General features: G+C 39.3%; 1 protein-coding gene across 2 annotated transcripts in view; it reads right to left on the bottom strand.

Moving 5' to 3' along the window:
• Positions 1-13,538, bottom strand: part of nck2a (NCK adaptor protein 2a) — a 41,917-nt gene extending 28,379 nt beyond the window's left edge. The window contains exon 1 of one of the 2 annotated variants that reach the window (XM_082508894.1): positions 13,434-13,538. The gene's annotated coding sequence lies outside the window, so the exon portion shown is untranslated. Of the gene's footprint in view, positions 1-13,245 lie in introns of both variants that reach the window. The other variant, XM_082508893.1, reaches the window with a different exon arrangement.
• Between the last annotated feature and the right edge of the window lie 10,618 nt (positions 13,539-24,156).

Below are 24,156 nucleotides of genomic sequence, written 5' to 3'. Positions count from 1 at the left end.
CCTGAATTATTCTCTTTGATCAGATCCTACAGTGAAGCTCCCAAGAGAGAACAGACTGATGTAGTAATAGCAATGCAAAAAGAGTGGTGCAATTCAATGCAGACCTGTTGAACAACTTCTACACCCCTGTGCATATGTGGATAATTTACAGCATTTATTCTTTATTCAAAGTCATCCTTTGACAGTGGCTTGTTTTTAAAATATTATGTGCCCAAATCATTAAGCAGATCTCCTAACTAATATCACTGTAAACGACCGTGTCATCAGACTTTGAGTGCATACATTTGTTTCCTTTACTCAGGGGGCTTGTTTCTTTTCCTCCAACCTCACAACAATCAAAAACAATCCAGCAAAAAGGTCTCAGAGTCAACACACCATAAAGCCTCTCTTTCTCCAGAAAGCATGGGAAAATAAATGGAATTTACAGCATGTGGTGAAATTATTTTAGGCTTCTGAAATTGTGATTGTGGCATTAGTATCAGAATCTGGGATATTTTTGTTTTGTCTTCCTTTTTTAAATTTGAGCCTTAATATTTGCTTAATGATCAGCATATAAAAACAAAAACAAAGATTTTGCATACTCCATCTACATTCCCATGCGTCTGCTCTGTGCACTAATGCTCACCGCATTTGAAGAAAACATTTTCCAGGACAGTTTACCATGTTGTTCATTTTCCCTGCCCAAGGATGATGTTCCATGATCTATATTTACCTACATTTTCCAAGACACTTGGGAACTCTTTAACAAGCTTCAAAAGAAAGTTGTTAAAGCTTCTCTTTCTTTCACATGTTTATTTGTCTGTATTACATAACTGTTTTGGCGGCATACCCATGGAAAACACCAGAACAGTTTGGTAAAAATGAAAGTGTCAATACCTCAAAGCTACAAAGCCTTTTAATATACAGACAAGGTCCAGTTCAGTTCTTAGCAGCCATGTTTTAAAATCAGCCAACTAAGTTACAGTGGTACTGTATATTCTCTGTGATTTGAGGGTAGATAAAGCTGGAAATGTGCCATTTCATGCCATCAGTGTGTTCTCCTTGCTGGCCACTTCTTTTTGCTGATATCGTAAACAATTTAAATACATCACACTATCTGAGCTCTCCTGCTCATATTACATGGTTTTCTGCACCACAGGCATCCATAGCTTGACATTTTACACTACACTTCAGTGCCGATTTAGTGTGGCCTGAGCACTGGATGGCATTTCTGCTTCTACGACATGCAGATGATATAATTTCTTCCACATAAAACAGTGAAGCACCGTACACACATCTGCCGGCAGCTCTTTCTGCCCTCCCAAGGTCGCGTTCTAACAACTGCAGCTCTGCCAACCCAAAAAACAGCAGACTGGGTGAATAGATGTCCTGTAGCAAGTGTATATGACTGTGTCCATGTGAAAGCGACAAAGAGACACTCAACAGCGGAAAAACAGAATGTGTGCAGTATTTAATTCTCCGGAGACCCCTGTGGCATTCTGAACCTTACATCTCATAAATAAAGAAGGATTTCCTTCAGCTGTAGCCATGCGTGTGAGAGAGGCTAAGAGAGAGAGAGAGCACAAATGGATTAGGGGATGCCTATCATATTGCTACCAGCAACTGAATCAACTCCCAAGCACGCAGCAGTATATTTGAAGACAAATACAAGACGACAACATATCTTTAAAGCCTAGATTTTAACAAGTACATGATCTGGTGATTTCAGATGGTAACCTTCCTTAAAAGCAAAAATATCAAACTTGAGTTATTCCAAAGCATTAGTCTGTCCTTGAACAGATTTCATGGGCTCCAAGTTATGTCTTGGTGAGCCAAATTGTCACACAGACGGTAGCTGTGACTACTTTTGACTGAAGTTCAGAGAGGCTGTCTCTGCAGCTCTTACATCACACAGAACTGTGATACAAGCCTGGGAAAATACAAGTCAAATAAAGTTAGTAGGCCACTAGACAACCGTTGTAATCGAATTACTGCATAGATCATAAATATTCAGTAGCAGCAGCACGATCGGTCTATTAAATATTTCATACAAATCAAGATAAAACTGGGTCATTTGACTAATGGCGTTGATTAATCAATTTATTCGATTAATGGTGCAGTCCATGTTCTGAGGCACATCAGGCTGCAAAACACTGCTCAGCAATTTGTAATAATTGAGGTTTTCAGGCAAGGCTAAGGTTGGTGTCTAACATTTAATGAAAACATCTCTAATGCTAATGGAACTAAAGGGCTGCCAGTTTGGGCTATATAACATTAACCAACTTGTAGCTAAAACCTGCAGCTGCATATAGATGTTGTGTGTTATTTCTTGTTTTCTTCACCATGTAACTGTGACAACAATGTTTAGCTCCTGTATTGTATAAGCTGTGGAGCGGGTGGCACGTTTTCACAAGAGTTGAATTCCATCCATATAATCCCTCCCATAATGCATGCCCCAGCAAATGCACACTGTCTGCTCTTACTTTCTTATTCTTTTCTGTAGTGTGGGGATTTCCCTTAATCTCAAGGATTTCTGAATCATCTTGTGGGAAATTACTTAGAATCACATACCCGATTCTCTGCAGACTAAAGTCACAAGCTATCGACAAACTTCCTCTCAAAGTCATACTGATGAGAATTCAATAAAACCCTTTAAGATAAGCAGCTGGGCAGTGGGGCAAGCTACACTGCATGCCCTTGGTGCACAGATGGCTACGAGTGCATTATTTTAAATCTAATAAATTGTGAAACAGGCTGGTTTTGCTGATCTAGGTTTGCATCTATGCTTATCTTAAACACGTGTAAACTGGAAAAACTGCAGTCCAGAACACAGAACAGTCTCAGATCAGTTAGGCTCATCTCAAGTCCCTGAACTTCCACAGTTTGTCCTCCATTACACAGTTCAGAGCTGAAGATGCTGAACTTGTGTATCTGTATTGCAAGGGCCAAGAGTCAGAAATTTCTGAGAAAAATATTGACTATTCAGGATTACAAAGTTATACAAACTCAGAAGATCTCACAATACCACAAATTTACAAACGAGAGAGAAAAACTTTGCAATATAACATTTTTGGGGGTTCAGGGAGACAACACGGTCTCACTATACACGGCTGGCGCGCGCACACACACACACACACACACACACACACACACACACACACACACCTGCTTCCTGTGTATGTTATTGGTAAATGATACCGAATAAAATTTGTAATTATATTTTGCTGAAGAGAACTACATGTGATTTTACCTCGGAATCACAATATCATAAACATTTGGAGTTTAATAAGAAAAATGATGTAAACTAGGCTCTTCAGAACAAAAAACAAAACAAAAAAAAGGTCACACAGTGATGTGGATAAGGCAAGGGCTTTTTAATGCATTAAGATCTAAATTGGAGAGATGCAGTGATAGCTGGTTCCATCATCCATACGTATGGATGTATGTGTGTAAAGCAGTCCCTCTGTGGTATGAGGAGGTTGATGCAACCTTGCAAAGTAAAATCAGTGGGGTTTTTTGTTGTTGTTTTGACACAGTTAGGAACATTTGCACTCAGAGGTAGTGTGTGCCCCTTATTATCAGAAATATTCAGCTGATAAACTCTGAAAGATGAATGAAAGCTTAACTGACTCACAAAACTAAGGCAAAGCAAACAGCTAGATTGTTTGCACTGGTAGGGCAGTGGATCTTTTGGGAATGTTGGGTCAATTTTCAGTCAGAAAAAAAAATAAAAACAATTTCCTATTATCCAATTCAAATCATCCCATTTGTAAGAGGAAATATTTTCCATTTCATTTTCAGCCTACAACTGAAAACACAGTCATGTTTTTAGCTGAATATAAGGCTACAGCCTGCAGCCTATTACCTCTGGAAGATTGGAAACAGGGGAAAGCAGCTCGTATATGTATCAGCAAAAATAACAAAATCTGACTACCAGCAACTCCAAGATTAACAGTATTAACAATGAACAATGCATATCAATGTTCAATCTGTTAGAATTAACTCTATGGTTTAATGAGAGAATTACTTCTTAAACTTGGTTTAAGCCATAAACCAGTGACTTCCCCAAGTCTTCACTGGCTTGAAAGAACATTTTTTTCCTAAATTGTCAAAACATTGAAGGTCATAAGTATTTTTTTTTCCAAATCAGATTGCTCCCATTTTTCAAATTAATCTTAGGTTTTGATGAGTTTAGCCAATTAGCGAAATTACTGGACACGTCATTCCAACCTGTAACAGTGAGAGGCGTGTAATTTAGCAATCAAAGAACGCAGCAGCTGCAGTGGCAAATCTGAATGGCAGGTCAAGATGCATTCACACTGAGGTTAGAGCAAGGGCAGATCGAGTGAAGAGCTTATATGTTAGTCCCGGCTGAAGTTCATTACTGGCAGGAATAAAGAACAGCTGGTAAAACATCATTTGGCATTTGAGGTAGTACATGTGTGCATGTTCCTCAGGCCAACATTAGAGTTATCAATGCTTGAGTAATTTTGAGTAAACAAGAGGGTAAAATCAATAATAAAGAAAAGTAAACATCGTCCCAAATGTTCCATAGGGCTATTGTTATCTTTTTTTTTTTTAAATATTATTTAGCTTGTTTAATTTTATATTTAACAAAAACAAAACAAATCCAAGTGACAAGATTACCTCATAAAAACATAGCCGATGTCTCTCCATTGCAGAATGTGCGCCCTATGCGGAATAACTCATCCATTCAGAAAAACTAATCACAAATATGAATCATAATGTTTACTAGAGTGCGAGTGCCTTTCACAGCGTCCATAGGAATGGTGAGAGCTTGTTAATGAGGCTGAACCGCAGAGGGATGGGAGTAACGTGGGCTGCGATGCTCGGAGGGGAACTTGGATTTTTCTGTGAAATACAGATAAGCAAAGCCCTCATGCTCTGTCTGCACGCCGCCTGTTTCTGCATCAGTACAGCCAAAGGGGAAAACGTTCACTTAATTAAATCAATTAGAGCATGAAGGGCCTGTCGAAGCCTCTGCAGAAAAACAACAGGATGGAATAAACTCACAAAAAGTTCAAGTTTTTCCATGAGCCATATAAATTTCTCTTCATTTCACAACTTTTAGATGTCGAAAGTCATGCAAATGGTCTGAATAAGATGGTGCTGTGGCCTTTAATTAGTCTTTTAAATTCTTTCTAATCTGAGACATAAGGGGTAAAGGGCGCATCAGTATTTGATCACTAATTTTTTTGGTGTACTTATAGTTATTTTCACTTTTGATCAATCTAATGAAATTTTAGAGATGCACAAATATTGATCTAAAACATAAAATGTGACTTTTTATTTATGTCATTATTTGCACTCAAAGTAAGATGTCAAACTTTTGTCCAAAGTTTTAAACTCTTACAGTAAAGTGTTGGGTTTCACCCTCGCTCAGATTCTCTCTCCACAGCCCAAGTAGCAATTTTCTGCTATGCAATCTGAACCCCATACCTGCTTAAGGAACATGTGGGACAGCAGTGGACTCTTGATTACTGTTTAATGAGCAGTTCACCGGAAGGTTTATAAATTTATGGTCATATTTCTCCACAGAGTGAAGCGAAGCTGAAATCATAGTCTGCATGGGTAATCTCCCTGAAGACCTCAGAAGCTTTACATCTCCCAACCCTCAAATCTCCATCTATATCCATCATTTCAGTAAGAAAACCTGCCAACGTATTGCCTCAAACTCGATAGCTGTCTGCAGAAATATGCCGTCTTCTCTTCTGTTTTTAAAATACAATATAATGTCCCTAACTTGCACTCAAACTTGCAACTCAGGTCTTAACCTCAAACTGCAGATTAAAAAGTGTGCAGTTTTGACTCTGTGGATAAGAGTATGCAAGACTGAGAAACTGTGCAATCGTACTCTAACCAGCTTTACTCTTTCACAGCCTCCCCTCCCTCCAGCACTCACCCCTGCCACCTCCCTTTCATCACAGAGCAGGATTAGGCCTGATGCCCAGTGGTGACACAAGGACACTGAAGCCAACATACTGTTAGATCAGTTGTTGGGCATGAATTAGGAACTCGAACCGGGTGGAAGGAGATGGAGCTGGGAGGTGATGACAGAAATGAAGGACAAGAAGGAGAGACTAGACAAACTCAAGGAACAAAAGAGGAACACAGGAAAGACAACAGAAAGTCTAAACTACTGAGTAAAGTCATCAAAAAAAAAAAAAAAAAAAAAAAAAAAAAGGAAGCCAAAAGCGACAGCCTGGGGTGTGGTGTCCACTAGACACTAAATGTTTAGATGCTGATGTTTCAACAGGTGATGTTTCTCATGGCTTTGTTAGCCTATCATAAAGTAATATAAATAAAGATGTAGTGCTACAGGCATGAAAGTCTGATGTTGTAGTTATAAAGTAAACTCTGGGCAAAACTTAAAACAACATAAAGCAAAAAAACAGACTTCAGAGAATACTATACACTGGTAAATCTCATTAATCTGACCCATCTTCATTACAGTAAAGACTTTAAGTCTTATTTATATAGACTAGGACCCAATGCATCAAATGTACTCAGTTAACAATTTAACAGAAAAAACAACATGAAAGGTGTTTGTTGGTTTTGGAGAGGTCTGTGTGAGCGTTTAAGTCACACAAACTCTCTTGTGCTCTGTGATGTTTATGGACCTGGGCTGGTGGTGAAATGTGGAAAAAGCCTGATGTTCCAACACCATCCTCTGTGCAGAAAGAAGTAGTCTGTTTGTCACTCCAAAGGGCTTTTTGTTTTGTTGTGGGTTTTTATTTTTATTTTTTTATCCTCTACAGGTATTATTGCCGTTTATGGCATTTTGAGAAAACAGTGAGCTTTTTTCTTTTTAGTGAGCTGAGACCTTCAGCTATAGCAGACACTTCTCTTACAGGTAGGTACTAAGTTTGAGCGATTAGACGAATATATCAACGATAGGCCGAGCCTTTCACCAATCGTTTTTACAAGAGCAATTTATTCATCTGTCTATCCATCCATCCATCCATCCATCCATCTGCCCATGAGTAAGTTTGCTAATAATGTTGGTAGAAGCTAAGAGAAGCAGTCAACGGAAAAAAATAAAATAAATAATAGCGCTATTTTAACAGCACCCTCTTCCAGCTGCGAACAAATGCACCCTTCTCAGAGTGCGCCCAAATGCAGCGATTCATTTACTCAAACTCATAAAAGAAAGAAGGAAAGGCAGTACACAAAAAAAAAGTAAGTTAAAAATCAAATCATCTCTTCTAGCAGACATTTTAAAAAGACAATCTGACGTAAAGTATTTGGCGCATCTCAAATAAATAAATAAATAAATAAACGAATAATCCAAAAAAGTAGCTATATTATTGCTGAAACAAACAAGAAAAGAAGGTCAAATATTCCCTCCAAACAAAACGTATAAATTCTAAACATGCAAATCAGTGTGTGCATGATTACATTGCTCCACCTATCAAAAAGTCACCTTCGCAATTATATTGCCTATCGTCGGTTAGTGGACTTACTATTCAGTTGGAAAATTTTTACATATTGCCCAACCTTAGTAGGTACACACCTACCTGTTAACAAAGAATCATTCTATCTTGATGATGAGATACAAATGTTACTAGATCTGTTAGAATAAAGCCTCGTGCCTAGGTTATACTGTTACAGACACTTACAGCGGCCGATCACTCATTCTGTTATACTTTTTTGAAGTCAAGGCCCGTGTGACTGGAGTCTTAAATTGCCAATGGGATTGCAGCAGACATGTTCAGATGCCATCAGATTAACAGAAAGAGAGGAATGAATGTCTACATTTTGGCTTCCAAAGAGAAGAAATAATAACCACGATAGACCAATACATTTTAAACATTCAGTTTAGCTATAAAACTCAAAGTTGAAACTCCCACATTTTTTTCCAGGTGCAGCTAAGATTACTAAAGAAGAGTTTTAATCAGTAAGATACATATACATTTTACTTGGTGTAGATGTATTTTGTGTCAAAGTTTATAAAGTGGAACCTGTTAAAGGAACTTTAACAGTTGCCTTTATCTCTGAATTGCTTAGGATCTCTCACATGGTTCACCCACAACTGCATGCAACATTAACCGTCAAGTGCAGGATCTCTATTGTTTGCTGGGCCTACCACAGCCATAAACAGTATAAAACAGACACAGCTTCCATGTTGGTGAAATAAAGCCAATGCGGAAGTCCCTAACAATCTGCATCTATCTGGAAGACACCAGATGGTGATAGCTCCAGTTACAAAGAGATTTATGGTTCTATAAAAGTCTATGGGAAAGGGTTTTTCATCCCTGACCTCTGTAAAAGCTTCTCTACAGAGTTTATGGGCTCAGTCACTAATTTGAGGTTATACTGAATAAATATTAAGTCGGTCTTGAAAAGAAAAACTACTTTTCAACTGCTGCCTTAGTGACAAACGATCACCTCCGTGGATCTGTCCGTGTATTTGATTTGGCAGATTTTTATGCCGGATGCCCTTCCCGATGACACCCCCAAGGGATTTGTGTCTCCTCCCGGCATCAAACCAGGGATCTTTTGCTTGTTAGGCAAATGTGCAAATCACTACACTGTGAAAAATCATGTTAAAAAAATCATTGCACAGAATAAGCAACACCTCGGACAAGATGTAGCACACTAAGATAAGGAAGGGGAAATTCTTATGATTCTTATGATGATCACTTTATACACTAACAATATTTGTGCATAACTTAACTTTCCATTTTTCAATATTTGTTCAAATAAACCACATTGCGCTAAAGTGACCGGCTGACACTTCCATCCCAGAGCCATGTTGATAATAACATTGAAAAAACAGAAGAGAAGAAAAAAAAAAAACATTGATGGGCTACAGTGACGTGGTATGAAGGAAATAACACCAACTTTAAAAACAAACAAAACCTAAATGAAGAAAGATTATATTTCACCAACAAGACACACACACACACACACACACACACACACACACACACACACACACACACACACACACACACCACCATGGTAACCTTCCTGATCCAGTTTAAACAGCAGCATGAATCAACTTTCTTCTCTTACATTACAGAGTCACAGAAGTCATAACTGCATGTACTGTCAGTTTAATGGACAACTATTCCCCAGATTACCGATGATTACAATGACAATGAGATGGCCTTCATCTTGCTTCCATCATGATTCTCTTCAGAAGCATTGCTCTGTCTTCTCACAGCATTTATTAATTCCTTCTTCACTCCTAGTAAGCCTTTTCCCTGAGGGACACGAAATTTTATGCTTTCCACATGAAAAAAAAAATTTTTTTTCCATGGATGTTTCCCCCTGCTGTAGGCTCCTGAAAATATTGCTGGAAATAAATTTCTATTAGGGCTGGGCCATATCATACCGTTCACGGTAATACCGGTATAATGTTGGGGAATGATAAGAAAATGAAATATCGCGATAGAATATGGGTAAAACGCGCATGCGCAGTGCCTTTGTTTTCATACACAGATGGCGGGAAAAGGATGGCGGCGATGGAGAATGAGAAGGGCGAAAGCAGATCGTTGAATGAAACAGATAAACCAGAATTGGTTTGTAAAAATGCTGCAACTTCAGTGGTGTGGAACTGGTTTAGCTTTCGTCCGTCAGATACACAACAAAGCACTATTTTTGGTAGCGCATGCTAGCGGGCCGTCGTTATTACAGTGTTTTTTGGAAAATACGGCACACTTAAATTCAATCCTAAGATTTTTCTGAAAATCGACAGTACCCCTTATAATCCCGTGTGCCTTATGTACGAATTCTGGTTGTGTTTACTGACCTTGAAACGATTTTATGTGGTACACGGTGCTCAAAAATCTGTCAAATGTTTTAGTACTACTTTGCTAAGCTATGAAGCCGTACTGCTTGATGGATTGTCGGAGCATTACGGCTATCGTAGTCAGGAGACTCACGGAGTGACACATACTATGCTTCAATATAATATTACCGTATTGTGTGTGTATAACCCCTTTTTTAAGTTTTGTGGATATTATGCATGGTTATGGTGAGGACATGTCGGCCAATTTCCACTGGAAATGCCTTTTGGTTAAACTGTCAGCAAGGAAAGTTATATCGTTATAGCAAATTTTCAAATTTATTTCGTGATAAATATTTTTGGTCATATCGCTCTGCTCCAATTTCTATTATTTTGTTTGGGAGGTCTACACAGAAACCTGCGTCTTACACTTTCTTCACAACGTTCCATACAATGTGAAGAAAGTGTAAATAAAATTACCCTCACTCTCCAAGAGACAGTCCATGTAATATAGGTCATAAAATAAAAGGGGATGATGCAATAGGTTTTAGAACCCTTTTCTCACAGCAGGCATAAAAATAAAGATATATTTCGCCTGCACTCGAAATCTTAAATCATTTAACTACCACTTATGTTATTAGACTATAAATGATTCATTGCTACATTACAGACAATTTAAGATCGCATATGATCGACTCAGCGCCTTCTCTTAAAAAAAAGAGAGAAAAAAAAGAAGACCACTTCAAGTACAAATCACATAAATCAGCAAAATGAGAAAGAAGCAAAGCATCACTTGCTCGGAACAAAGTCATTTTCCAATGGCTTCCACTCAAAACAACAGAGGAACAAAATATTGTGTGGGCACAGCGCGGCAGTATGCAAGGGATTTTTTTTTTTTAAAGGCCCATTAGGCATATACAAGAAAGACAAGCAGAGTAATTAGTCACAGCTCATAAAAGTGCAATCAAATACACAGAAGAAAGAGGATTTGGATTAGTATCTCGTATGTAAGAAGAAAAAAAATGCAGCTCAAATGACAAACGTGCACATGTTCCAAGTTTGATAGTGGAAGTTAAGACATGCAGACGAAAAATAGCAATTTGTCACTAAATGCAAGGGCGATCTACATGCTTGTATATATATCAACATCACATATACTAAGAAATATTCATATTATATTATTTTCTCTAAATCGGCACCAAACGTTTATACAATACCACCTCATCTGACGTACAGAATATTTTGTTCAACACTTGCTACGAGCTGCCTTCATATCAACTTCAAGTGACAAAGCTCATGCAAGGTGGAAACAAACAAAGTCATATATTAACACCAGTGTTTGTTCTTTCTATCAGATTGGATATGAGGTTAATCATTACCTGTTGTCCAGGTTGCTTCATTCACTTAGACATATTATGGTAGGAAAAACCATGCATGTTTTAATACCCCAATACTGAATCACACACTGGTTAAAAAAAATGCTTCAGTTCATCTCAAGCATTTAACACTTGGCAGACTATTATAGGGGAAGTTCCCACAGATTGACTCTTAAAATGTTTGACTTTATTAATTGATGATGGCTGCCTGAACACACCATTGGTTTCAGTCTCTGCAGCACATGGAGCCAATTTAATGTGTGTCATTTTGAAAAGGGCTCTTCTACAAGTCCAGCTTATAATGAAACATGTCAATTATAAATTCTTGAAAGGAGAGGTAATGAAAGACTGCTTTAAATGATGCGATTGGAGCAACCAGCCAAAAAAAGAAAAGAAAGAAAAAAAAAAAGTCCCAAATAATTGGTTTACAAAGACTTTAAAGAGGAAAAAAGCAGCATCTGCAAAATTGACTTAATCAACTTTACATTAAAATGACAGAATTGCTTAACATGTGCACACACTTGGTAATTCCTTCAAAATGTACCTATAAAACATAAAAAATGCCTTAGATCGAAACCTCATTTAAAAGCATGCATGCAACAGGATACAGCAGGGTTGCAACAATTATCTGACTTTTTATCATTACTTATTATCATTACTTTTTCAGTTATAACTGTTTATAAGTCGTAAAATTGGAGGGGGGAAAAAGGCATGGCGTGACTTATTTTAATACCGCTTTTTTTGTCTGCCAATCAAAAATACAATAATATTCAGCTTACAATCATAGAGGATCAAGAAATGCAGCAAATATGCACTGTGAGGTGGAATCAGACCCAAATTACCCGATCACCCTAATTCCCATAACTAATAGTTTCAGGTCAAATTTAGGGTTTAACTGAACCACCACATAATCTACAACACTCATACTAAATGTTACTTGAGTGTGAAGTCAGCCCGAAAAGCTCACCTTTCCAGTGAGTACATGCAGTTACTGCACTTCTCGGTATCATTAGCAGTCTTTCTAGTTTTAGTCATGTTTCTGATATGCTGGAAATGCAAAGCACTGAAACTCGCGTTCTCTCTTTGCTTTGTGATGTAATGGAAGTTTATGCAATTCACACTTTATCGCTCCATTATTGCACATGCCTACACGGCATACCTGTTCATTTCTGAGTGAACCTTGTCCTAGACTCAGAGCTAACATGGTGCTCTTGTCAGAGGGTGTGTCGGCAGAATAGGTGTGCCACGCAAGTGTACCTGCATGTTGAAAAAAAGAAAAAAGAGAAACTGTGCTTTCTTATAACCTCAGTCCTTGCATTTGCATGCAAGTGCAAATTTCCCCCCGTCTTCTAGAATAAAAGGGACTTTACTTATGGACAATAACTGCCACAGCAAGACAGACAATGCATGCTATTCTCTGCTGCTATTGATGAGGACGACGCACGGTGTAGTTACCATGAAAAGCCACTAGACATTCAACATTGACAATCTCGGCATGTGGCACCAGTCGCCAGTCTATGGTGTTTTGGCAAATGTGGTTCATTGTGTAAGCCACTGCGTTTTTAAATAGGCCTGCTGACAAACGCAGCTCATTGTAAATGTAAAAAGAATGACAGGAAATTGTGTGTGGGGTTTTATTAATCAGAGATATAAATGCGAGAAATTACTCAAACAAGAGCAGATGCCTGAGAAAACAGTCTAAAGGACCTGCCTGAGGATTGCTTGAGTAGCTTGCGCTTATAGGCCTTTAAGAAGTGGCCCCGCAAAAAAAATGCTAAACGGTAAAGTTGATAAATTGGAAACCATTTGTTCTGACTCTAAAAATTAAAAAAGAAAAATATCACTGTTTGTGTGGCTCGTTAACAGCAACCACTCAAACGCAAGGAAAAACCGAGGCTGTAGCACACAGCGTCCAGTGAAACCACCTCTGAGTGGACAAAGACCCAGCGTCAAACCTACAAAGTGGCACGAGCAAGCTGCCGTTTTTCTTTACCCCAACTTTTACCTCAGCTTGTAATTACATTTTTCCCGGGCAAATATAACTGAAAACGGTCGTTTAAGCAGCACTGAAATGGCCAAAACAACCAGTCCAACTGCACCAACTTAATACAGTTCATTTGCGGTTACAAGGCTTACCTTAGTGTTCACTCCAGTGAGAATGGGCAAACAGCGACACGCTCAACAACGAACCAGAACCCGCCAATCAAATTGTAAGTTAGGGAGCCCGCGCGAAAGCCGCGAAAATAACCTCCTACATCCACATAACCACCGGTTTCTCTATTTTTCTTTCTTTTAAAACAAGAACCGAGCATGAAGTGTCCGACCTATTATAGCTTGTTTTTTTCCGTCGCAGGCTGACTGCCTCCACCTCAAGCACTCGTTTCAAGCTCAGTCTACGGGGCTGCCAACTTCCGCTCTTTGCTTTCAAAATAAAATAGCTCTGGGCGTAGAGACGTTGCAGTCAAACAAGACTGAATTTGAAGTCCGGAGGAGATGGTGACAGAAATGTAACTTCCAGGTGGGAAAAATAGGCTTTTATTAAATGTCTTTAGATTTTTAAAGTTTTCTTTTAAGTTTTTAAATCATATATGTCTTATGTTTCGGTTTATGGCTTCTTCTTCTTTTTTTATCTCAAAGTAACCAATAGTTTTATTTAATAAGTTGATTCAGATGATTCGTCAGGATGTCTGCCCTTTTAAAGGTGTCTGGAGGCTTCACAAAAACTTGTTTCCAGAGGAATTCTGGTTCTTCTCCTTCAGCCGACTGCTCCTTTTAGAGCGTCACCACATCAGATGCTCTGACTCCATCTCACCCTATCACTGACAACCTCCTCTGTCACACAACCACCTTCACTACATCCACAAATCGTCTCTGTCATCTTCCTCTTTTCATATACAGTAGCCTTTGTTCAATCTACCACCTATCCCTCCTCTGTACATGTCCAAACTCTCTCAGCATTGCCTCTCTAACTCTCTTTCCAAACTTGTCCATGGACTTACCTGGTGAGTCACAATGAAAATTTTAACATTTCCAAACCACACATAACAGCAGGTCTCACTACCCTCCCAAGGTGGCTGTGGCTTAGGAGGTAGAGTAGCGCCAGAGTATTCTTGGATAAGATACTGAACCCTGAATTTCTCCTGATGTTCATCAGAGTGTGAATGCTAGATAAAAAAGCAATTAGATGGAGAGAAAAAAGCGCTTGTATGTGTGTGAATGAGACATGTTGTGAAATGTACTAATAAAAACCTGTCCATTTATTTTTTATTGTAAACCTTCCTTGTTTGCATGTTCACCTTTCCACCTGTCTTTGACTTTTTACGACGACTTATGAATATATCATGTCAACCCCCAAATTATTTATTAATTGAACATGAAACAGCTAAATGTGAAAAGAAATGCAAGAAGGATGCAAATAAAGATTATGAATTTGAAAATATTTTATTGTCTATTTTAATTTTTATTCAATCTGCTGTTATTCATTTTTGCGCCTACAATTTTCAAGGACATTTTGCTCCTCTGTGTGAGCTAAGATGCATAATGCTTTTATTTTGAAGACAAATTCCTTAACTTCCGGTTTGATTTCGTTGCGCGCACTCAGCTTGATCGCCGGTCCCCTTGGTGACGTCACCCACACCGGGACTCGTACAGGACAACGCCGAGAGAAAGGGAGAAAATGTGGGGTACTGTGTCGCCCCTTGGCGACCACACTGGGAAATCTGATGTATTTTATTTTATTTTTTTAATATGAAAAGTGATTTTTTTTTTCAAAGCCTGCAAGTAATTATCTTGAGTAAACTCATAAACAAAAACTTTGTATTGATGAGTTCATCAAAAAGTCCCTTCTCGCCCGTCAACTATGTGATTAATCATTAATCATCATTCGTCGTATTACACTTAAATAAACTTCATTGTTCACACACTAAATTTAGACTTTGTGCGGTTGCTTTCTCACCTGTGTATTCCTTCTCACTGTTTTCATCACTCAGATGGTGTGCTATTTACTACTGTGCCATATACTAATCATCCTACACACTTGTAACTGTTAAAAATAACACAAGGCGGAAAAAAAGTTGCATTTAGCTCATGTTAGAATTAAAAACAGTCACACACCTTGACACTTCAGAGGTCCAATGAGCAAGTCTGATATTTACCAGTACTTGGGTTGAGTAATCAAAGAGCAATCAGATTAAAGGCACCCCCCCATGTTTTATTTTGTTTCTCAGACACACCTAACCTACAGTGTATGACCTCATGAGTGCTGACAAGGCCACATTTTCATGAGTAAACCTTGAGCACGAGTAACTGGTTGCATAATAACAGGTTGGTTTTTACATCCAATCAAAACAAGTCAGTCCTAAGATGGTAATAAAAGAAAGCTGCACTGAATCTTAAAGTGATGCTGATCTAATTTAAAAATGGAGTCCCTACTGAAGTGTCCAAAGTGTCCCGTATTTCCTTGCTCAGTATCCCACGGTGATTTGCTGTTATAGGCACCATTCGAAATCAAATAATGTCTTAAATCTAATTTTGTTATGAGAATTAGAGCTGTGGCCAAAAGCCAGAATTAAGTCAATATCTCTACTGACTTCTTCTCAGCTATATACTTCATGTCAATTTTATGACAGATTGTCTGTCATGCAAGAAAAAATAAAATAGTATCGCCATTTTGCATGCTGTAAAAGTGCAGTCTCACATTAAGACTACATCCTGTGTGTCTGACTACTACACATTTGTAATTTATGACTGGATTTGGATCCTACTCAAAACACAGTTTTCATAGCCAAAACCTTCTGTTCCCACTAATCTCTTATATGCAATATCCATCTGTTTTAACAGTTCAGTTGGCCCAAATCCACAGATGCTGATTCATTTATGCGTACCTCGTTCCACTGCACCTTCACACGTCCCTATTAATTCCTGCAATGTAAAGCGAAGCAGTTACCTGTAAACGCCTTTTGACACTCATCTCAGCAGGCCCAAGCGACACTTTTTGTATTTATTTCAAGTGAGAAGTGAGAGTGAAAATAACACTGCACATGTACAGAGAGGCTCTTGAAGCATTGGATTTCCTGTCACAAGGGGGCAGAACATCCTTGAAAGAAATGCATATCCACTAATGATATGCCAAAAGCTTTAATGTGCCCTAAATGCTGCAGCAGATCAGATACAGTCCACCAAAAGTATCAGGATGGCCGCCTGCATCGTTCCCCTTCTGCAGCACAAAAGCTAAAATGCTTTTTGTCCCTTCTAATCCACCAAACTCTGCACCACCAATACAAAGTCCCATTCGCATGCATATTGTAAGAAACAGTACTAAAAAGATAAAGTATGTGACTTGGATCATGGACGCTGTCCCCCGTAATCATGTGCGAATGCCTAACATACTAACCTTCATCACCATAGCGTCAGGATGCGACAAATAAATAACCATCTGCTGACCTTTTCACCCACACTCCACTCCTCCACCCCTCATCCACAACCACCCTGTCTTATTCATCATACACATTTTTTTTCTACCTCAACAAACTAATTTAATTCGAAGACAGCTGGATGAATAACTGCAAGCATGTGCTTATTTTTAAACATACACGTTAAAAGTTAAATCCGTTTTAATGCTGCAGACTCACGGGTAATTGGAAAGAGCTGATGTGCGTGTTCACACTGCTACACTTGGTATTATTAGATTTCCCAGTTGGACATCATTCAACATAAAGTTCATTATATAACTTTCAAAAACAACATTACATGTCTAAGGGGGGAGGAGGCAACGTTTAATGTTGCTGAAGAAGTGCAAAATGATTGGAATGGTTTGTCTTTCATACCCCGCTCCTCCTAATCCCGAGGCAAACTTGATTTATTAATCGGGACTGAGTCACACATGTCACCACTCTATCTGCTCCTGCTATAACCAGGATGTCTTCCATTTCAGAGACACGCCCCTCATATTCTCACCAGTGACACTGTATCGTTGACTACTGAGGGGCCTGCAGCTGAGCAGAGCTATAGTTACCATGCTGATGAAACTGGATGTTTATTTTGGCAGAAAGGCGCCCCGTGTTTAAGTACACCTGACCGGAGGTGGTGATGTACGTGATGAACCAGCGGCTCCTGTGCTATGTTTGCAATTCACTGACCTCGAGGCCAAGTGAGACTTTTAGTCTTATGAAATATAGATTGCATATGATGGAAATGAGCATCTTTGCTCCTTCAAGGAGAGGATGTATTCATCAAAATGCAGAAATGTATTAGCTTGGTGTCATAGATGTAGATATGGTGCTTTTCCCCGTGCTGTTAAAATATCCACAGTGGAAAAGGCTGGTTTGAAGAGGGTATGAAAGCTGGTTAGTGGATTGCAGAGAGTTACAGATAGTTAATGGCTGGATATTAAAATTAGCTCTCACACGTGTTTCTGGAATAAAAAGCAGAATCAGAATAGTTTAATAATCCCCTGTGGTTGCACAGCCAGCACTATTCATCACCATTCTACAACCATGCTTAACAGCTGGTATGAGGTGTTTCTGCTGATATGCTGTGTTCGGGTTTTCTCTAAATGCAGTGCTGTGTGATATACCCAAACAGTTCCACTCTGGTCTCATGTATCCTAAGGACATTGTTCCAGAAGTCTTTTTTGTTTTATTCAGGTGCAACTTTGCAAACCTAAGCCGTGCTGTCATGTTCTTGTTAAAGAGAAAAGAGGCTTCCATCCAGACAAGTCGTGCAGTACTTGTTGAGTGCGTTTCTAACTGCACTCTCATGAACTTTCACATTTAGCATGCTAACAGAGTCAGAGATGTAGCTCTTGAGTTAACTGCAGTTTCTCTGAGCACTGCACAATGTGACCTTGAGTTGAATTTGTTGGGACCTCCAATCCTGGAAAGTTTGGCAACTGTCTTGAATGTTTTCCATTTGTGAACAATCTTTCCCTCCGCAGGATGACAGCCCTCTCTGGCAGAAGGAAGCCTTTCTGTCAGAAAAGCTTTTAAGTCTTCCAAAACAAACTCCTTGCATTCTGAAAAAAGAAATGTTGTGAAGGGAAACATCTACCACTACCACATGAGATGTTTTGTATCTGGTATTGGAAAGCTATATACATCACAGTGACATGGCTGATCAGCTGGAATGATGGTGTTAGAGCCACATTAATATGATTCCTTAGGGGAAAAAACACAAATACAAAAATGTTTACATACACACCAAACCAGCTCCCATCTGCAGTTTCTTATTTATCATACAGACATGAAAGAGGTACCAGTTCTGTAATCTCCCAGGAACAACAAGGCTGACTGTTGTAGTAATCACAAGTTACATTTACACTGTATAAACTTCTACACCTGGATAAGTTCATTCTTACACAAACATTGATTTTTGACCAGCATTTTGCAGAATTAAATGTTTAACTGCACCTCTGATGTGTCATGGTGTCAGGTTTGTTTCGCTTACCTGGTGTATCTCTCGGATGAATTCATTTCCTGTCTTTGTTTGCTTCCCACCTTTTGTGTTTGCTCCATCCATCCTGGGTTCCTTGAATTGATTTTTTGCTTTCTTTCATTGATTCCTTTTCCTGTTGTTGGATTTTAAAAAATGGCTTGTGTTAGATTACCTGCCCATTGTTTTCAACAGCATCCTGTTTTCTTTTTGTTTGTCTCCTGGGTCAAGTGCTGTCAAATGTTTGCTGCTTTTTTTTTTAGACAGAACATTTTTAAAAGCTCCAATGATTATTTGAAGACTGCAGAAATGTAACTGTAGTCAAGCAAGGAAAAGCAAACAAAAAGAAATGAATATTCATGTCATAATACCTAACTGTAGACGTTGGCAATACAAAAAAAGAAAAAAAGAAAATAAAGAAAAACAGCTGGAGGAACATAATACGGTTGATTCCCAGGTTAGTAAGATTACTGAGAATCAAAAGAACATGTTACAGAGTTTCTCAGAAGATGAGCAGAGGTTCGCCTGGTATCTGCTAAAAACAGTGACTCGTGTTCTCATAAAATTGCTATCGCCTTGTCATCTAGAGTACATAACATCATCCAAAGTTACAGTGAAACTAGAGTAATCTCAGTGTCATCACAGGCCCAAGACTGAAAATCAGCATGGATGCCTGTGATGACACTGCATGATTCTGTCATGGAAACCACTGCCCAGATGTTTGTTGTGGGACTGTTATTAGATTTTAAGATTTTATTATTAAAATATTACATTTTACATTTTAAAATGAAATGAAATGAAACATTTGATGTTTGGCCTTATAAGATTTGCAAATGATTGAATTTGGTTTTGCTTGCATGTTACGTAATGGCCCGACTTTTTTGGAGTTGCTTGTAGAAGGGTTTCATCAAAATACAATGAATTAGAACTGTTCAGTTGAAGTATTGTTTTAATTTGATCGTGTTAACACAATTACACAAAAGAACACTCAATTTTGTTTGTTTGCTTCCTTTTTTAAAATATTCATCTCATTTAAAACAATTGACCTCAAACGGCCTACAAACAAAACAGGGTTATACAACATCCAGTGGATCCCTTTCAGTCATTCTACAACGCCTCAAACATAAACTACTGTGTAAGAAAAATACTACAAAGACCCAGATAACAAAGCAATGGTAAAAGAATCAACCTGTGTTTAGATTATTTGTAGCACAAAAAAAATAAACATTGAAATGGACACAGACGGTTGTTTTTTTTTTTTTTTTTATTTAAAGATGAGAGAATAAAGGTGGGGAAAAGCTAAAGGATCAGAAATAATCCATGACTGATTGTTGTTTGCTTCTTTGGCTTCTTTGGATCATTTGTAAAGTTTCCGTGTTGGATTGTTCGAAGCCTGGGATAACAACAACTGCTGTTCAACTACTAGAATTTCAAACTCAATACCCAGTAAAATACTCAACACTCAATATTATTTTCAATATGGCTGTCAGGCAGGACGGAAAGAGGAAGAGCACAGAGAGGATTCATGGATCCAGTGAAGGTGGACATGCAGAGGGTTGGTGTGACAGAGGTGGATGCTAGAGACAGGGTGAGATGGAGGCAGATCAGTTGTGGCAACCCCTAAAGCAGAGGTGGGCAATCTCAGTCCACGAGGGCCGGTGTCTCTGCAGGTTTTAGATCTCACCTTGGCCTCTGGAGAACTTCAGGACATGTTGAGGAGCGAATTTAGCCATTTAAATCATCAGCTGTGTTGGTTCGAGGACACATCTAAAACCTGCAGGGACACCGGCCCTCGTGGACTGAGATTGCCCACCCCTGCCCTAAAGGGAGGTCAAGAAGGAAAAAAAAAAGGAGAGGAGCCTACATTTCTTGTTTAAATCACATAAGCAATAGTTAGTTGTTGTTTTCAGGTATCTGAGTCAGCAGATCCTTGAAACAAACTATATTTAATTCAGGTAATGTTCCTTGTTTGTAACAGTTAATACGATCACAACCAATAATGGTAAATGTCAACTTTTAATTCTACTTCTGATTTGTCTCAGCTGATATCAATTTAGGCTTTAATAAAAGACATAAACCATATAACAGAGTCCTTTAACAATTTGATATAATAAAATAATCATTTTGTGAAATCTTTTATCAGTTGCCAAAATAGAATCAGTTGAAGCAAAAAGATGCCAAAAGTTATTTGTTATCATAAAAACTAATTTTTTTAAAAAGGACATCCATGATTCAGCTGACTCTGTGTTAGGAATGATCCCAGAAATAAGATTTGTGGAAACTAGAGATGCTATTATCTTGGGATGTTCTGATTTCTGATTTCTATCTAAGTGTGACTGGCAGGTTGTCTTTCTAAGAACTATAGCTGACAGCATATACAAGCAAACATCATCGGTCCTTCAGTGCAAAATGTAAAATTTTATTTAATAATGCTGGATTCCGGTTCCTGGGCGGTCAATCCGTGCATCTCTAATAGAAGCATCTAAACTGTATAATTCCCTTAGCATGATCTATCACGGCGAAATTCAATTTTCAATCATTAATGCATTTGCTTAAGTCCTAAACAAGACGTAAACTCTGTGCTGTTTACTACCACATTTCTTCAATAATTTAGCATTAGGAAGGTTCCCAGACTGCTGTGCCGCACAGGATAATGTGCATAATTTGTTTAAAGAAAACCGTGAAATTTCTCAAAAACTGTCTGCATTCTGTGTTTTGTAGACTTTTGAAAGGCATCCTTTCAGAGACGAGAAAATTACACAGAGGACATTCACATGACTGGACTGGCACCACTAGGTCATTAGAAGCAGCTGATCTCACTTCACTGAAATAGAATAGAATAGAATAGAATTCAACTTTATTGTCATTGCACATGCACAGGTACAGGGCAACGAAATGCAGTTTGCATCCATCCAGAAGTGCTTTAGTGATATAGATATATTACAATATATATTAGCAATAATATAGATATGTGAGTATATTACAGAAATGGGTCTATTATGGTATGTTATAATGTACACGGTATGAAGTATGTTGTGAATATTCTATAACTATAAGTATGTACAGGCTGTAGTGAGTACAAGCTATGTACAGGATATGAACAGGATATAAATATGAAAAACTATACAGAATATGAAATGAAATAAATAACTTTACAGAATCTGGGATATACAGCTATACAGAAATGGGAACTATGCAAGTTGTAAACAGTTGTAGGATTAAAGATTATCGAATGTACAGAATGATTATTTACACAGAGCTATACAGTAGTGCGGTTAAGATAAGTGAGGGTGTAGATAGTTTCTACAGAGGCTATATAAAGTGCTAGTGGTTGTGAGTGGTGGTTCAGTCCATGTTATTATTGTGTTTGAGGGTACAGTTGTCCATTGTGGGTGTGTGTATGTTCAGTCCATGAGTTTAACGTGGGTCAGATGTCAGGAGGCAGAGTTCAGGAGTCTGACAGCTGTGGGGAAGAAGCTGTTCCGGTACCTGGTGGTCTTAGTCCGGAGGCTCCTGTGGCGCCTCCCAGAGGGCAGGAGGGTGAAGAGTCCATGTGATGGGTGACTGGGGTCTTTGATGATTTTCCCAGCCCTTTTCAGACACCGCTTCCTGTAGATGTCTTTTATGGCAGGAAGTGGTGCTCCGGCGATGCGCTGGGCAGTTTTCACGACCCTCTGCAACGCCTTCCGGTCCGAGGCAGAGCAGTTCCCGTACCAGACTGTTATACAGTTGGTCAGGATGCTCTCGATGGTGCAGCGATAGAAGTTCACCAGGATGTCTGAGGACAGGTGGTTCTTCCTCAGAGTCCTCAAGAAGAAGAGGCGCTGGTGAGCCTTCTTGACCAGCTTGGAGCAGTTGGTCGTCCAGGTGAGATCCTCGGAGATGTGGACTCCCAGGAACTTGAAGCTGCTCACACGCTCCACAGCCGTCCCCTTAATGTGGATGGGTGGATGTGGGTCAGCATTCCTCCTGTAGTCCACGATGAGCTCCTTGGTCTTCTCGGTGTTAAGCAGCAGGTTGTTTCTGTCGCACCACTCAGCCAGACGATCCACCTCCTCCCTGTAGGCGGCCTCATCGTTGTCACTGATGAGGCCAATCACCGTGGTGTCATCTGCAAACTTAATGATGGTGTTGGAACCATCAGCAGGTCTGCAGTCGTGGGTGAAGAGGGAGTAGAGGAAAGGGCTCATCACACAGCCTTGTGGTACACCGGTGTTCATCGTGATGGTAGATGAGCAGCGGTTATCCAGCCGGACATGTTGGCGGCGGTTGGTCAGGAAGTCCAGTAACCATTTGCAGATGAGGGAACTGATACCCAGGTCTGTCAGTTTCCTGATGAGTTGTGAGGGGTGGATTGTATTGAATGCTGAACTGAAGTCTATAAACAGCATTCTGGCGTAGGTGTTGTTGTTGTCCAGGTGTGAGAGGACGTAGTGCATTGCGATGGAGACTGCATCCTCTGTGCTCCTGTTCCGGCGGTATGCGAATTGGTGGGGGTCCAGGGTGGGGGGGAGACAGGATTTGAAGTGTGCTAGGACCAGTCGCTCTAAGCACTTAGTGATGATGGGGGTGAGTGCTACTGGGCGGTAATCATTGAGGCAAGATGGGTTGGAGTTTTTGGGTATCGGGACGATGGAGGTGGATTTGAAGCAGGCCGGTACCACAGCGTGGGCCAAGGACAGATTGAATATGTCTGTGAGCACTCCTGCAAGCTCCCCAGAACACGCTCTGAGAACACGCCCGGGGATGCCATCAGGGCCTGCAGACTTGTGGACATTGATCCTGCTCAGCACCGCTCCTACATCGGTGGGGGAGAGAGTCATAGGTTGGTGGTCTGGCGTCATGTCTGCTTTGGTTGTGGTTGTGGGGTTCCCTCGCTCAAAACGAGCATAAAAGTTGTTGAGCTCGTTGAGGAAGGAGACATCAGAGGATGCGGGGGAGGGTTTGGTGGTCCTGTAGTCTGTGATGGATGAAAGCACCTAGAGAAGAAAAATCATCAAATTGTAGTTTCAATTATTTAATTTTTAAATATTAGGAACCTTAAAATATATTGAAGATTGAAGAGAAATCAAGTTAAAGTGAGAATGTGCTGTCTTTTCACCATTCACAGCTGAGCAGGTCAGTCAATGAGTCTGTGTCCTAATCAAATATCTCAAATAAAAACAGAAAACAGCTCAAGCAGAAATCATTTATTTGGATGGTTTTCCCTCATCATGAAAAAATACTCAACTAAAACATAACAAACAAACAAAAAAAGTACTCTTGTTGTTCCCTTCACCCACTGGAGAGTCACAAAAGACCAATATTAGATAGCACAATACAAAAACTGCTGTCTTCACTGCGCTGACTGATAACAGGAGTGTGAACCGTGAAATCCCCAAGATGCAAAGTAAAAAAAACAAATACAATAAAATAAAATACAATAAAATAAAATAATAAAACACTTTAGATGGACATTTAAAACTGTAGACTGAGACACAGTGCTGCATAATTATATCTTTACAGGTTGAACAACCTGCATCAAGCGGTATGCATGATTACAACGATACATGCAGAGTACACTTATAGATGATATTATTTGGCAAAGTGCTTTGATGAACTCACAGTTGAGGTCATTAA

The sequence above is a fragment of the Aulonocara stuartgranti genome (assembly GCF_965226115.1).
Source record: "Aulonocara stuartgranti genome assembly, chromosome: 16".
Classification (NCBI taxonomy): Eukaryota; Metazoa; Chordata; class Actinopteri; order Cichliformes; family Cichlidae; genus Aulonocara; species Aulonocara stuartgranti.
The sequence above is the reverse complement of the archived record's forward strand: the minus strand, read 5'-3'. Positions and strand labels throughout refer to the sequence as shown.